Source organism: Hibiscus syriacus, unplaced genomic scaffold (genome assembly GCF_006381635.1).
Source record: "Hibiscus syriacus cultivar Baekdansim isolate YM2019G1 unplaced genomic scaffold, ASM638163v2 tig00111394_pilon, whole genome shotgun sequence".
Taxonomy (NCBI): domain Eukaryota; kingdom Viridiplantae; phylum Streptophyta; class Magnoliopsida; order Malvales; family Malvaceae; genus Hibiscus; species Hibiscus syriacus.
The window spans coordinates 260,042-275,283 of NW_024063080.1; the positions used below are offsets into that span (position 1 = coordinate 260,042).

The 15,242-nt window shown below is 35.7% G+C and overlaps 2 pseudogenes; one reads left to right on the plus strand and one right to left on the minus strand.

The window, feature by feature from the left end:
* The first annotated feature begins 3,155 nt into the window (after positions 1-3,155).
* On the plus strand, positions 3,156-9,308 carry LOC120160928 (annotated as a pseudogene).
* A 1,930-nt stretch (positions 9,309-11,238) lies between these two features.
* LOC120160911 lies at positions 11,239-14,858 on the minus strand (annotated as a pseudogene).
* Positions 14,859-15,242: the final 384 nt, after the last annotated feature.

Genomic DNA, 15,242 nt, shown 5'->3' on the forward strand with positions numbered 1-15,242 from the left:
AAATATGAGAAACTGATTCAGGGCACTTACCACACAGAGGGCACAATATATCTGTGATTGAGGACACTCCTCGCTTAACTAACTCCATCTTAACCGGGATACGAGTTTGAATGGCCAATCAAGTAAAAAACTCAACTTTGGAATCGTCAAACCTCGCCAAACCAGACCGGACCAATCCAAACCCTCAATAAAATTGCTGTACAGAAGTTTACTAGCAGAGCGTACCAAAAACGTCCCATCTTCCGCTCCCTCCCAACAGACCCAATCTCTGTTTAAACTGAATGGCCGAAATTCTTGAAGTGGTCTAGAAAAATTATTCCAATGATCGACCTCCCAATTGAATTAACTATGCTCCGAGGGGAATGTTCCAGGACCACCCCCATTCCTCCTTCACTCTGAAATCTGCAACAACACTCAATTCATTACATGATAAAGCAAAAATTGTAGGAAATTTAGATTTTAAAGGAATGTTGTCAATCCACACATCAGACCAAAAGAGAATGGACTTTTCATCCCCACTTGTTTATTACAATACGCTTGAATTATCTACTTTTAATAGGACACACTGAATTTTGTAATTCAATCTATTTATGTCTTACATTTTCATATTATTCAGATATAAACCAATTTGATTATCAGGGGTGAAGTCTTGATTTTATATTGTATGAGATTAAATATATTTCAATCTCCTTTATGATATTATTTATTTCTGATATTAATTTTGATAAATATTTCTAGTACGATTTATCAACTTTCACTGGTCACTTCATTGTTCATGGAAATTTTTATGATTCGGTTGTAACTTCTAAGTCGAGCATAGAGGATTATATTTAGTGGTATCAAAGTCAGATTAAATTCTCGAATCGTGTAACCCACTATATTTATGAAAATTGTTTGAAATAAATCTACGGACCGGCAATAGAGGGAACCAATTTGAGTCAACCAGTCCTAAACGGGTCTTGAACCGTGGACCAGATCGAACCCAAACTATTTACCCGTTGACTTTAACCGTTGACCCTTATCTCTATGTTTTTTTACGTATTGACTCCGTTTTCGCAGTTTATTTTGCCAAATTCTAACTCGAATGCCATCTTTTGTTTCTTTTAGTGCTTTACATTATAGTTAAGTACATTCTGAAATTTATGGTCTTACTCTTTGATATTATGTTTTGAAGGTGATCACATGTCTTTGAACCGTTCTCTAGTATATCTAAATCACCTTTGTTTAGCTCAGCTCGACTCCGCACTTTCGATTCGAGATACGCGTGATTGTTGTTAAATGAATTACTAGATAATTTTGTTTAAGTATGAATTGCTTTAGTTTTTTTTTATAGTAATACATTATTATTATTAAGTTTTCATTCCGCAGGACCTAGTACTATTGATTATGGGAAGTTTATGGCTTAAGTTTATGGCTTAATTGATATCGTTTAACTAGTATAGCTATATTCTTTGACCTGTATTATATGTTTTTTTATGATGTTTTGTTTCTTTGATATATATTTTATGGGAACATATGTGATTCTTGAATGATGTTGTATTATGCACGATCTGTTGGTTGGTATAAATTTTTGTTTGAGTTCCTTTTCGGAGGTTAACTTGAGATCTTCTTCGAAGGGTACATCCCTATCCTTTTTCTTGATTTCTGTTGAGTTTCTATTTAGAGGTTACTTAGATTCCTCCCCATCCTGATTTATTTTTGTTGTTCTGGGCCCATCTTCGAAGGTCTCTGGTTCCTCTTCGGGAGGTAACGTTCTCATCCTGTTAGTCCGAAACAAAATTTAAAGTTGTGAACATTTGTCGTGGCATTTTGATGATAAAATATATGGATTTTATTATTCTATGATTATTACGTTGTTTATTACTAGTCGAATCAAACAATAAATTTTTTTAATAAGCATAAATCAAACACTACTCAATTTGCGATGGTCTTGCTCCATAAACACCCATATTTCAAACCTACACTGCAATACACATTATATGTTTATAATTCATAATAAGTTGCATATATGATAAATGATGGAAACGTCTACGAAGCTACAAGGATGATTACACGTAAGCATAAGCCATACTGAAAACATGAATAAAAAATGGAGTGGGATAATGGCTTCTTGTTTAATTAATTGATTTTTTTATTTTTTATTTTATTTTTTTGGGTTCAAAGATATTAATAATTTCAATTGTGTTTGAAAGACGAAATAGTTTGCCCAATTTTGGACATTTATTTCCAGTGGTCTTCGATTGTGTTCTAATTCATTATTATTATTATTATTATTATTATTATTGAAAATGTGCTCTAATTCATTAATTTATTGAAGAAAGGAAGGTTCTAAGTCGATGCAATTATTAAATTTATTTCATTTTATTTCTAATGTTTATTTATTAATTTTTCTTTCCCATGTGGATTCGATTCCATTTTCAATTGAATAATTTTGCCCAATTTTGGACATTTATTTCCAATGGTCTTCAATTGTGTTCTAATTCATTATTATTATTATTGAAAATGTGTTCTAACTCATTAATCTATTGAAGAAAGGAAGGTTCCAAGCCGATGCAATTATTAAATTTATTTCATTTTATCTCTAATGTTTATTTATTAATTTCTTCTTCTTTCCCATGTGGATTCGATTCCATTTTCAATTGAATAAACTCTTGTTGGCGTCTTTCCAACATTGGGATTTTATTTTACTAATTAAAGCAATTTATTATTGTAATAATTCATTATACCTTTTCACCAAATATATATATAAATGACAAAATATATAAAATTATTCAATTATTAGTTTTATTTAAAAAAATTGGAACCCTAAGGTCTAACACGTTGATAAATTCTTGCCAGAAACAAAATCCAAAATAAATATTTATTAAAAAAATATTCAAAACCAGAGTTGTTAGTTGAACAATGAGAACACCTAATAATAACACACGATTGACCTTCTAACCAGATCTGAACACTCTAATAATTTGCATGTACATATATATACTCGCATTCATTTCCAAAACCAGCGGGAAAGATATAAGAGATTGACACAACTCTAAACTGAATTTTGATTTCAACCGTGTGTGCTTTTCTTCATTTGTTTTTCTAATTTCTCCTTGGATAAACATACACAGAAAATCACTGTTCCGTTTCTTTTCAAAATAATCGAAATCAATATGGATGGTTTACAAAGAGCTGGAAATCCCAGCAAAAGAATAGGGATTGGCAGCATAGGAAGGAGTATAAGCAGAAGCAGCTGGATCATGGAAGATGTATTTTCAGCTTCCAAGCACTCAACCCGAAGTCGCAGTGTCGACGAAGACGAAGAAGCTTTAAAATGGGCTGCCATCGAGAGGTTACCCACTTATGATCGTCTTAGAACCAGCGTCATGCAGTCGTTTGTCGATCACGAAATCATCGGAAAGAAGGTGGAACATCGACAAGTTGATGTTACAAAGCTTGACATGAATGACAGACAAAATTCATGGACATGCTCTTCAAGGTTGCTGAGGAAGACAATGAAAAGTACTTGAAGAAGTTCAGAAACAGGATTGATAGGTAAGCTTTCAATCTTTAAATTTGATACTCATACACTCGGTAGCCCCAGTAACATAATTAATCACCAATTTTGTTTTGGTTGATCACAGGGTTGGTATCAAACTACCAACAGTAGAAGTGAGGTTTGAGCACTTGACGATTGAAGCCAATTGCTACATTGGAAGCAGAGCTCTTCCTTCTCTTACCAACGTTGCTAGAAACATTGCGGAATCGGCACTCGGAATGCTCGGAATCAAACTTGCAAAGACAACAAATCTCACCATTCTTAAAGATGTCTCTGGGATTGTTAAACCATCAAGGTATATAATAAGCTATCTTGCTATGAACTCAAGCTTCTTTGTTTCCAAGGATTACTAATTGAATTTTGGATTTATAGGATGACACTCTTACTGGGCCACCTTCTTCTGGGAAGACGACCCTTTTGTTGGCATTGGCGGGCAAGTTGGATGAAAGCTTAAGGGTTAAAGGAGACATAACGTACAACGGATATAGACTTAATGAATTTGTTCCTAAGAAAACATCTGCATATATCAGTCAAAACGATGTTCATGTCGGAGAAATGACAGTTCAAGAAACCTTTGATTTCTCGGCAAGATGTCAGGGTGTCGGGACTCGATATGGTAACCAAAATTAAACCATTAATTTTATGCTTTGGTGAATATGATTTTTGACTGACTTTTGAAATTTATTATTTGAAGATCTCTTGAAAGAGCTTGCTAGAAGGGAAAAAGAAGCAGGAATTTTCCCAGAAGCTGATGTTGACCTTTTCATGAAGGTATAAGTTACAGAATCTTTAATTATTGGAATTGGTTAAACAATCTATGATTTTGACTTTTGATTTTCTTTTCCAGGCTACTTCCATGGAAGGAGTTGAAAGCAGCCTCATCACTGATTACACTCTCAAAGTAAGATATTTTAAACCATTCATTCATAAATCTTTGATTTTCTTGAAGGGTCTACGATTAATCACTCGTCTGGTTGAAAAGTGCAGTCACCAACCAAACCATGGATAAGCTTTCTGATTTTTTTTTGTATTGAATTGGTCAGCTTTTGGGGCTTGACATATGCAAGGATACCATTGTTGGAGATGAGATGCACCGGGGAGTTTCTGGTGGACAAAAGAAAAGAGTAACAACAGGTTGATTATTTCCCTAATCCCCTTCTTTTGACTTTCATTTTCATATATTAATGTAAGAACTTGATTAAATATAGGGGAAATGATTGTTGGTCCAACCAAGACACTTTTCATGGATGAAATATCAACCGGCCTCGACAGTTCCACAACATTCCAGATTGTCAAGTGTTTGCAACAGATTGTGCACTTAACCGAGGCTACAATCTTCGTTTCCCTGCTCCAACCTGCTCCCGAGACTTTCGATTTGTTCGATGACATCGTCCTCTTGTCCGAAGGTCAAATTGTTTATCAGGGTCCACGTGAGCATATTGTTGAGTTCTTTGAGACCTGTGGCTTCAAATGTCCTGACAGGAAAGGCACTGCTGACTTCTTACAAGAGGTTACTTCAAAGAAAGATCAAGAACAATACTGGGAAGATAGAAGCAAGCCATACACATATATTACAGCGACTGAATTTGCAAGCAGGTTCAAGAGCTTCCATGTCGGAATGCACCTCCATAACGAGCTCTCTGTGCCTTTCGACAAGTCGAGAGGACACAAAGCAGCATTGGCTTTCCAAAAATTCTCAGTCTCTAAAATGGAACTCCTTAAGGCCTGTTGGGACAAAGAATGGTTATTGATCAAGAGGAATTCGTTCCTTTACGTGTTCAAGACTGTTCAAATTATCATCATGGCAGTCATCGCGTCGACAGTGTTCTTGCGGACTGAATTGAACACTAGGAACGAGCAAGATGGTACAACCTATGTAGGTGCACTTATATTTGGAATGGCCATAAACATGTTTAACGGTCTGTCCGAGCTCTCCTTGATGATCAATAGGCTTCCAGTGTTCTACAAAACAAAGGGATCTTCTATTCCACCCAGCCTGGACTTACACCTTGCCCAATTTCTTGCTCAGGGTTCCAATATCGATTCTTGAATCTGTTGTTTGGGTCCTGTGACATATTACTCTATCGGATTTGCACCTGAGGCCAGCAGGTAAATCAAATCACATCAATTTTTTAACATGTCACTCTATTAATTCCAGCTGTCCTTTTACCTGAGCACCCTTCAAACCTATTGCCAGGTTTTTCAAGCAGCTTCTGCTGGTGTTTTTGACACAACAAATGGCAGCCGGGCTCTTTAGGCTTATCGCCGGATTATGCAGAGCAATGGTCATAGCTAACACTGGAGGGGCTCTTACGCTTCTCCTTGTGTTCTTGTTGGGAGGCTTCATTGTTCCTAAACGTAAGCATAAATCCATAAATAAAGGGAAGATTATCACACTTCTCCCTAATTATTCAAGTTACCTGATATGGGGTGTTTTATTTTGACAGGTGAAATTCCGAATTGGTGGGAATGGGCTTACTGGGTTTCACCATTGAGTTATGGTTACAATGCCTTCACTGTGAATGAAATGTTCGACCCGAGGTGGATGAACAAACTGGTAATTTATTTAGCTTTCTTGTTCAGTAAGATATTGGATGTTTTTATATTATGGAAAGACATACAATTTCATTTAAAAGAAGGTTAGTTATAAGCCGAAACTTTGTCTACAATGCAGGCTTCGGACAATGTCACGCCGTTGGGGGTGCAACTGCTTAGGAACTATGATGTTCCAAATAATGAAAACTGGTATTGGATTGGAGCAGGTGTTCTTTTCGGGTTCACGGTGCTCTTTAACGTTCTCTTCACTTTTGCCCTCACGTACCTAAACCGTAAGTTTCAACACTCCATTGGACTAATGTGTTCTTCTAGCATACAGCATCTCCCTTTAGGTAACTAATCTTCTGCATTTTCTTGGTTGCTGTATAATAGCACTTGGAAAGCCGCAAGCTGTAATTTCTGAGGAAACCGCAGAAGAACTAGAGGCTAACTATGAAGATACCGAGGGAGAACCAAGGTTAATGAGACCTAAATCGAGCAAAGATTCATTCCCACGATCACTCTCTACCGCAGATTCACTTAATTCAAGTAAGAAACTTAACAAAATGGTTTGTTTCTATAAAGTTTACTCTTTTAACTATCAAAATATTAATCGTATTAAATGAAATCTTTTAGAAGAAATAGAAATCCTAAGAATGAGCAGTCGGACCAATCCCAATGGAATGAGCCAGAATGATTCTTCACTTGATGCAGCCATCGGTGTTGCTCCGAAGAGAGGAATGGTTCTTCCTTTCACTCCTCTTGCAATGTCCTTCGACACTGTCAATTACTATGTAGATATGCCACCGGTAAGATCCTTTTTTTCATTCTTTATAAGCCACATTTGACACAAACCTTATAGTTGTTATCATAGAGCATGGTTTGAAAATCAAGTATTTGAACAGGAAATGAAAGCACAAGGAGTTGCAGAAGACAGATTACAACTACTTCGAGGAGTAACCAGTTCGTTTAGGCCAGGAGTGTTGACTGCATTGATGGGAGTCAGTGGAGCTGGAAAGACCACATTGATGGATGTTTTAGCAGGAAGAAAAACCGGTGGATATATAGAGGGTGATATAAGAATATCCGGTTTCCCCAAGGTACAAGAGACCTTTGCTAGAATTTCTGGATACTGCGAACAAAATGATATTCACTCACCTCAAGTTACTGTCAAAGAATCCTTGATTTACTCGGCTTTCCTACGGCTACCAAAAGAAGTCAGCAACGAGGAAAAGATGGTAAGAACACTGGTTTGTGTTATTTCAATGACATAAAGCATGACTTTAGTTTTTTAATTCAGGGTCTGAACATTATTTGATGTTCTGTTCAGACTTTTGTGGATCAAGTGATGGAACTGGTCGAACTTGATAACCTTAAAGATGCTATAGTAGGGCTTCCAGGTGTCACAGGGTTGTCTACCGAACAAAGAAAGAGGTTAACAATTGCAGTAGAACTTGTTGCTAATCCCTCAATCATTTTCATGGATGAACCAACATCCGGCCTCGATGCAAGGGCAGCAGCCATTGTCATGAGAACTGTTCGAAACACAGTGGATACTGGACGAACAGTTGTCTGCACTATTCATCAGCCTAGTATCGATATCTTCGAAGCCTTTGATGAGTTACTACTGATGAAAAGAGGAGGTCAGGTGATTTACTCTGGACCGTTAGGACGAAATTCTCATAAGATTATCGAATATTTCGAGGTATGTAACTACAGCAAGATTTCTCGTATCTATTTCACTAATTCGAAGAGGTAAAAAAGAAATCATCATCATTTCATTCCCCTCTTGTCCACCATTGCAGGCAATCCCTGGAGTTCCCAAAATTAAAGATAAGTACAATCCAGCAACATGGATGCTAGAAGTGAGCTCCATAGCAGCTGAAGCTCGACTTGGAATTGACTTTGCCGAACACTATAAAACTTCATCCTTATATGAGTATGTCCAGACAAGGAATTTCGATTGTCTACCATTCACTTACTTTTGTTGCCTTGAGCTAATATATATAAATGTATGTAAACAGGAGAAACAAGGCCTTAGTAATGGAGTTAAGCACACCGCCTGCAGGAGCTAAAGACCTTTATTTTGCCTCCCAGTACTCACAATCTGCATGGGGTCAATTCAAATCATGCATTTGGAAACAATGGTGGACTTATTGGAGAAGTCCAGACTATAACCTTGTTAGATACTTCTTCACTTTAGTTTCGGCCCTCATGGTCGGTACTGTATTTTGGCAGGTCGGCACTAAAAGGTCAGTACCGATTTCCGACTTACAAAGCTCATATTGTTGCCCTTATTTTTCATGTCTGCAACATTATCCAATGTTTGAAATAAGGCTTACATTTTCTTTCTCTTTGTTCCATGGTTCAGGGATACCACAAGCGATCTTATGATGATTATCGGGGCAATGTATGCTGCAGTCATGTTCGTTGGAATTGCTAACAGCTCAACAGTACAACCGATTGTAGCCACTGAGAGAACTGTGTTTTATCGCGAACGAGCAGCTGGGATGTATTCTGCATTACCGTATGCCCTGGCGCAGGTGCGTCAAAACAGATTTACTGCACTCATTCGTTACATCTCCATACTTTAATCTCGAAATTAACTGCATAGTGCTTACTTGCAGGTTTCATGTGAAGTGCCATACGTATTATTCCAAACATCATATTATACTCTTATAGTATATGCTATGGTGGGATTTGAATGGACTGCAGCAAAGTTCTTCTGGTTCTTCTTTGTCAACTTCTTCTCCTTCCTTTACTTCACTTACTATGGAATGATGACTGTTTCCATCACACCCAACCATCAAATAGCAGCTGTATTCGCTGCCGCCTTCTACTCTCTCTTCAATCTTTTCTCTGGCTTCTTCATTCCAAGACCGGTAAGTTTACTTGTTTCACAAGCAATCATTGAGTTTTAAAAATGATCATAAAAACTGATACAAATTCATTACCTTCAGAGAATTCCCAAGTGGTGGATATGGTATTACTGGATTTGTCCCATGGCATGGACAGTTTACGGACTCATTCTGTCCCAATATGGAGATGTTGAGACAGCATAAAAGCACCTGGTATCGTGCCGGATCCCTCTGTTAAATCGTATATTAAAGATCAATACGGCTACGAGTCGAACTTCATGGGACCGATTGCCGGAGTTTTGATCGGCTTTGCGACATTCTTTGCCTTCATGTTTGCCTACTGCATAAAGAGACTCAACTTTCAGACCAGATAATTTTAAGTTTATACACTCGAACTTCTATTTTCTATCTTTTGATTCAGTATAAATAAAACGTATTTATTACCTCAATGAGTGTAAGATTATTAAATGTAAATAAATATTTTTTATTTTGAAAGACGAGTAAAAAATATTTGATCTGATAGCATCATATCTTACTTGATCTAATTACGATGTATCTTAGTCCAAAACGTCCTATCTTAGTTGATCTAATAACGATGTATCTTAGTCCAAAAATGGCCTATCCTAGTTGATCAGAAGTATTTTCTAAGTTCTACAAGATGATTACCTTTAGAACTTCAAACATTAGTCGATGTCTTTCTAAATATATGTAGAAATGATTATTATTCGTGGGGTAATGTGTACATATGTTTGGCTAAAATATTAATCGAACATATCTAAAAAGATATATGATTTAATTTCACAAATAAGATATCAACTATCTGTACGAATATAATAAAATTGTACAACTGAAATGAAAGGAAAATACACCAAAAGAGAATATTTTATGAATTTTCCTTCCTCGTGATCTTCAAAGTGATAGTAATATAAATATTTAGAAAACATTCGGTTGGTAATTTGAAATAACTTTTCATCAATACATTATCTACTTCAACTTTTGAAGATTATTAAAGATTGAATTGTAAAGATTCAAAAATGTGTTATATTCTTTTCTTAATCGAAATTTTATCCAAATAAAATTTCTTGATAATTTAAAAAAAAAGAATAACATATATTACTTTCTCGATGATAATTAAAATATAAAATACAAATAAAAAAAATTATAAAACTCGAATGACTTTATTGTCTCTCTTGTTAGATGTCTCATTATAACTTGATTTTGATGAAGTCTCATTGGGACTCTATCTTTATTTTATAATAGGATTAGGGTAAGTCAAAATGATGTAATCTACAATTTAAACTCTCTCTCTTTTAATAGTTGATAGGGATGATCGTTATGGGAAGAAGAGAGACACCTCTCTTAAACATTCTTTTTATTTCTTAGATCTCCTTCTTTTTCATGAATAGTAAAACTCGTTCATCTAGTTAAAAATTTTAATTTAATGATTCGTGAAATTCTTTGATCTTTTTTATTCTTTATTTTTCCAAGTATTCTTATACTTTCTGTTTTATTGGTTAATTATTGATTTGTAAATTGCATGAACTGGTCAATTTATAATTTATTAAATTTTTTATATTATTAATTGAAATCTTCTCATCTGTAAGTGTGACAAATTTTAATACAAGTAGTAAAATAACCTAGGAACAAGTTATGAAGATATAAGATCTAGTTCGAATCATCTACGCTGGTGTGAGTTGGTTAACTAGGGTTGGGTCTTCATAAATTGTTGATAAGACTAAATCTTCGGTGTGTCTATGTGGGATTGTCTAATCAACAAAAGAAGTAATCATTTGAGCGTATCTTTGACTACCGAGAAGCTAAGAAGATATTAAGTTATTAGAGTTTTCTGAGTAACTATAATCAACCGAGATTTAGACAATCTTATGTTGAAATCAATAATTGACCCATAAATTAAATCTTATCATTAAATTCTAATTTATTTTCAATTACTCTTCTTCCGTTAAATCTTTTAATTTAATTCACATTATACAAACCCCTCTTTTAATTTCTTGTATATATTTCTATAAGATTAATCTAACATCATCCTATGTGGATTCAACCCTACTTATCACTACTAGAAATTATTTATAAAGGTTTTGACAACCTGTCAAATTTTGCATGATTCTTAGGAGGTCAAGAGCTGCTGCAATACCATTCATCGTGTTCTTGCACAATCTTCATCATCCTTATACATTAGGTCTAGGATTAGGCTTTATGCTAATCAATGGAGCACTCTACTTGCTTAAGCAATCCAAAAACTACTAAATTTTTGTGTGTATAAATCATCGACGTCCTGAAAAACTGCATTTCTCGCAACAGATTAAGACATAAAGGTGCACGAAACTAAACTTATAGCACTTTGCAGATGGATTTAACGAACTTCTCTTTTGCTACCCATCAAAAGTTTACAAATTCCGAGTGACACATTGTTCTTAGTAAACGTACCAGTGGGAAAAGAGCTCATGGGAGCTTTACACCCCATAGGATTACAAAGTTAATCAACAGGCTTCGCAGACGGAACAGAGGAGAAAATGTGTCCTCTGTGAAACGGGTTCTTGTTAATTGATGCATCTTTGTGAATGAGAGGTTCAGAAGACCGAACGACATGAGGCAACATTCCCATAGCAGTGTGCCTTTCTTTGTAGGTCGCCCAAGTGACCATATAGAGACCAACAATAATTAGAAAACCTCCGAGGACACTGTTACCATAACAAAAGAAAACCAAACAAGTTCACAACAGCTTTTTGTTCGAGTACTATTGATGAAGTGAGCAAAATAAGTGTTATTTTGTAGTTGATTAGCAATTAAGTTCTACTTGTAGAAGAAGAGAGAGAAATAAAACCTTCCCAAAAAAATTGGACTGCCAAGGAAAACTCTCGACAGAAATGCTGATGCCGCAGGCTGAAGTGGATTATAAAGAGCAACTAAAGAAGGCCCCAGGATCTTATTCGACCACGTCAGGAGCCCATAGTTAAGAGCAGATGCAACAATTCCCTGAAGAAAACACAAATTGGCATAGCTTTAGGTTTATGTTTACCTATTTGGTAGGCAGATAAGTCTTTAAGATACTTTAAGAAGGACATCACATTATCGTTACTCTCGTGGAGCCTTTATTCTAAAAGGTTTCCCCTTTATTCAGGACCAAAAGGAATTTCCACCATCCTTGATAGGCAGCTTCTAAATCCTTATTACAGACCCCAAGGGCGGCAAAGACTAGTTCAACCATACATAATGTTTACACATTTAGAGAACCAAGATTAGTTCTTTTTACCAAAAGTTTATTACTCTTTCCTTAAATGTCCACTTACTTCTCTCTCCAAGAAATCACGCACTTCCCTTTGCTTTATAGAGGAACTGCCTTACAACCTCCAACGGGAATTTTCTTATACTTGTGTTCCTAAAATGTGTGTAGAGGAGGAGGCAAGTCTAGGCCAAACTAAGGAAAGTGCATCTCTGGAAAAAAAATTTAATGGTGTTGCTATATTTACCATTTATAATTTCTTCTTCCAATTGAATTTATTAAGATTCTTTTTCCAACACCTAATAGACAGATCGATTCAACTTTGCACACCAATTCTTAAATTAGATGTCTACATGAATTCGTTTCCTTCACTTCACCTGCTACAATGACTAAATAAAAAATGAAACTGAGCCTTCATGTTGATCATTAAACTAGCATATCAAGCATTGAACCAAAAAAATTTAAAACAAGCACACGATAACATTTGAAACACAAATAAAGCAGTAACTTTGATTGTTAGTCTATCAATAACATGATTTGCAAACCTTTTATGAATGGAGATGATGTAAAAAATTCACAAGAAATTACAGCATATAAGACGGCAAAAAACTCAGCCTGTGTCAGCCTCCAGTCTGTCGACTCGTTGGTCATAAAAAGGATGCTGTTACCATCAATATGGCACCAAAGAAATAGGAATGGCTGTGACAGAAATGTTTGCAGGATACTTGGCTAAACTGGAGCCTGGAATTGTTAAAAACAGAGCCTAAATAAAGGTGAAATAACAAGAAAATACACACGTGAAGCTCAAATTATAGATAAAGATGCAAGTGGTCAAATAAATCAGCACCGTTTTTAAGGAAATGCAATGTTGATGTCAATGATAAGAATCTTTAAGTAAATGGTAGCTACTGCATAAATGCTTAGTGTTGCCCAAGCGAAAGACAGTACAAAAGCATCACAGATGGTTACTCCCAGATATGATTAAAATTTAAAACATGCATCACGAAGAATTGCAATGGACCTAATTATATGACTAATTGACTATAACAGAGCATCCGATCATAAAAATCTAATGAGACAGATCAAAACAGTCGGGGGCAAGAATAACATATCAAACCTCAAATTTCCTTTTATTTTCCTAAAACGGAGATCTCTGTTTGTTCCCTCCAGAAAATAAGATATGGAATTTAATCTACCACAAGCAAATAACAGCTATTACATGGAAAAACTTTGCACCGACACATTTTGCTTGGTAATTATTGAAAAATTCCTACAAGAATACTAGTTATAGAAGTGGTAAAAAAGCAAATAGTTAATAACCGTCCGAAATTAATCATATGATTATGCAGGCATACCTGAATGGCAGGAAAGCAGCCATGCACATACAGTTCCCTATCAAGCATAGAACTCCAATATGCCAATATTCAAGACCAAACTCCAGAAAACTAGACACAAGCCATCCAGAAGGTTCTGGTTGACCCCTGGCACTTATGTCATAGTGAGAAAATTCTGCATCTTTCTGTCCAATCAAAGCTGGACCACGAAACAGAACCATTAATATTGCACCAGAAACACAGATTAGAGTACCTCCAACCTTTGCTTGACCTTCAGTCTTTTGCAAATTCACTCCTTCTGTACTGCACGTAGAGTTTCATACAAAATATGGCAAAATGTAACAGACATCAAAATATATGCTTTTACTGTATAAGAAATGTAGACATGAACTGACATCAAAAAGTAAAAAATTTGTTGCCATTACCCCATCATTACAGCCAAGAGAAAGGTAAACACTGGAATTGAAGGCTGTATGGCAGCAGCATAAGTTGGATTTGTGTAGCTCAGACCAATGAGAAATAAAAGCTGATTGCCAAATATCCTACCCAAGTAGTCCAAAGTAGATAAGTTTGTTAGCAGGTTGTTTATTAAGCACAAACAAAGTTTAAGTTATAATATATTAACATATCAATTAGGACTGGTTAGAGAGAACTACTCACCCAGTTATCCCAAGAAAGAAGAATGACAAGAGGAGGCGTTTAGTCATAGGAGGTCGAATTCTTCTGCAGGAATGAGGAATAAAACGACCCCAATGTTATATTTTGGATTCAAGGAAACCAAAAAGACCATCAATTTACCAATGGATACAATGTAGATAATCTTAATGTGAGCATAAACGGTGAATCATCTTAATACAAGGTCGACTAAAATGTGGAGGAGTGAGTGTAACTTAAAAAAGAAAATCGAAATTTCAAATTGTGAATTCAAAACAAACATTAGAGCAAAGACAATAGGAACTCGATAACCCCGTTTCATTTATAAAAATAGAAATGATTTAGAATTAAAAAAAAAAAAAGTAAAGACGAGAAGAATCAGTCATACTTTTCACGAACATAGGCGATGGGGGCAAGAAGAGCGAGAGCAAGAAGATCACGGAAGACGCAGAAGACAAGCTGGTTAACACCAACATTGAGGGCTACTTTGGTAATTACATGATAACCTCCACTGCAGAGTTGCACCAACGCCATGGAGGCATGGGCTTTCCGTGCATCTCTCCCGGCCGATCTTCCTGCCATCTACTTCCTTGTAAAGGATTACAATGTATGTGAATGACAAGTTTGGTTGGAATTGAGATGGGCGTGTGATACAACAGACAACCTTGGTCGATTTGATTAATAAAAGGGGGAGTGCTTCAAACCCAATTAAGCTGTTGCCTTTGGCCTGCGCCTGGATTTGTAGTTTATTTCGATGTTGTTTGTTTCGTCCTAGACTCTTAAATCTTAATGCCTTGTGCCTGCTATTTTGCTGTTGCTTGTAATTTTGCATAATTAAATAAATAAATAAAAAGAAGTATACTTCTGTACAAGAGTTAGGCGCTAATGATAAATTTAAGGGTAAACTACATATTTAGTACCTAATCTATTACTTCTATTCCATTTTGGTGTATAAACTTTAATTTTTTCATAACCATACCTAACGTTTAGTTTAGGTTTCATTTTAGTATCCACCGTTAAAAATTTAACGGTGATGTTGATGTTTCATAATAAGGTAATGTTATGTCATAATTGAAAAA